The sequence below is a fragment of the Elephantulus edwardii genome, unplaced genomic scaffold, assembly GCF_000299155.1.
Source record: "Elephantulus edwardii isolate Elephantulus edwardi_28Jun2011 unplaced genomic scaffold, EleEdw1.0 scaffold00198, whole genome shotgun sequence".
NCBI lineage: Eukaryota > Metazoa > Chordata > Mammalia > Macroscelidea > Macroscelididae > Elephantulus > Elephantulus edwardii.
The window spans coordinates 3,966,588-3,969,136 of NW_006399948.1; positions in this window are offsets into that span (position 1 = coordinate 3,966,588).

The following is a 2,549-nucleotide window of genomic DNA, read 5'->3' on the forward strand; positions in this document are numbered from 1 at the left end:
GGATGTATTACTCTTTCTTCCCACAGTGGTGTGGGAAAGTCATAGGAAAATACAGGCCATGGACAGTAGGTGATGAACACATGCCCAGATAGACCAAGGGGAGCAGGAATGAACAAAAATACCCTACCTTCTGCCCCCTCTTTGGTGAGCAGCAGTCCCAGGATCACAGACATGGATGGAACCACCCTGGGGGCCGAATGCTTCCCAGTGCTTTGGAAAAGAAGCTGGAAGGGAGCAGTGCCCCAAGCATGGCTCCAACACCTATTTATTTCCTTGTTTGTGCTAATGCTGGGCAAGCCCTCACTTGCCCCTCGCAGGTACCTTGCAGGGGTGAGGGGCTGAAGAGGGCTGGACCCGGGTTCCTGGGCATAGGCAGAGCACCTTTTGGCTGTGTACATAGGGTGCTTTATTCTCCACAGAGCGATACATGCTAAGGAGGGTTGGGCTTGGGCCAACGTCCCCGTATGTACAGAACTGAATAAAGTGGGTCTCCAAGAAGTAAAAAAAAAAATTAATTCACTCCTTTAATATTGGTTAATGTCTACACGCCAAATATAGTCCTGGAAAAATAATAGCAAAATACTTAACAGATCTGAAGAAAGAACTAGACACCACTTCAATAGCAGTTGGAGACTTGAAAGCACCACTTATACCAAAACACATGTTAACTATAAAGAAACTAAAAAAAAAATCCTATAGAATGACTAAATTATAGAATTAAGCAAAGAGATGTCATAGATGTACTCAGGGCATTTCACACAATCAAAACTGAATCTACTTTCATCTCAAGTGTATATGGTAATTCTCCAGAATTTATTATATATTAGGGCATAAAACAAGCATCAACAAATAAAAAGAACAAAAAAATAATCAAACATGCCTTTAAAAATAATGCCGTGTATCTTCTCAGATAACAATGTCACAAAACCAGAAATTAACAAGAGAATAAAGAGGAAACCCACACACACACACAAAAACAAAACAAAAACAAAAACAACCCACAACTACATTGGCAAAAACCAAGGCTCCAGGATTTGACAGCATACCAATTGATTTATTTCCATAAACAGATGCTGCCCTGGATGTGCTCACTAAGTTGTGCCAAGAAATCTGGAAGACAGCCAGCTGACCATCTGACTGGGAAAGATCATTAGTTGTTCCCATTCCAAAGAAAGGTGACCCAACAGAGTGCAGATTATTGAACAATATCATTAATATCAAATGCAAGCAAGATTCTGCTGAAAATTATCCAAAAATGATTGGAACAATATGACAACAGAATACTGCTGGATGTATAGTCTGAATTTAGAAGAGGTTGTGGTACTGGGGATATTATAGCTAATATTAAATGGATCTTGGCAGAAAGCAGAGAATACCAGAGGGATGTCTATTTGTGCTTCATTGACTATGTAAAGGCCTTTGACTCTGTGGATCACAAGCAGCTCTGGCTGACTCTGAGAAGAATGGAAATCCAAGAACATTGATTGTGCTTATGCAGAACCTATACTTGACCAAGAGGCAGTCATCAGAACAGAGCAGGGAGACATTACATGGTTCGAAATCAAGAAGGGGGCCTGTCAGGGGAGTATTTTGTCTCCATAGCTTTTCAATCTGTATGCCAAATAGATCATACTAGATGCTGGGCTGTACAAGGAGGAATGTGGAGTCAGGATTGGTGGAAGAGTCATCAACAATCTGCGTTATACAGATGACACAATCCTGCTTGCTGAAACTGAGGAAGACCTGACTCACCTGCTTCAGAAGGTCAAGGACTACAGCCTTGAGTAAGAATTGAAGCTCAACGTAAAGAAAACAAAGAGTCTCACCACTGGGCCAAAGAAATTGTGATAGTTAACAGTTTCAGTTTACTTGGCTCCACAGTCAACACTCTTGGTACCAAGAGCCAGGAACTCAAGAGATGAATTGCATTGGGAAAATCAGCTGTGAGGGACCTCTTGAGAGTACTGAAGAGCAATAACGTCATGCTGGAGACTAAGGTGTGTCTGAACCAGACTACAGTCTTAGCAATTATGTACTATGCATCAGAGAGTTGGACAGTGACTAGGGATGATAGAAAGAGAATTGATGCCTCTGAGTTGTGATGCTGGAGAAGAGTGTTGAATGTACCATGGATTGCTAGGAGAACAAACAGGTTTGTTCTGGAGAGGGTGAAGCTGGAATGCTCCTTGGAATCAAGGATTCTGAAGCTTTGCCTGACATAGTGTGGGCATGTTGCAAGGAGGGACTGGTCCTTGGAGAGGGACATCATGTTTGGAAAAGTGGAGGGACGGCACAGGAGAGAAAGACCCTCATGAGATGGACTGATTCTGTGATTGGTGTGGTGGGAATGAGTGTATCAGAGGCAACAAAGTTGGCACAGGATAGAGCAGTGTTTAGAGCTCTTGTACAGAGGGTCACTATGAGTTGCAAGCTACTCGATGGCACATAAAAACAATATCTGGAATACAGCAAAAGTAGTCCTCATAGGGCTGTTCATACCAAGAGGCAAACACATAAAAAAAGAAGAAGAAAGAAGGAAGAAGGAAGGA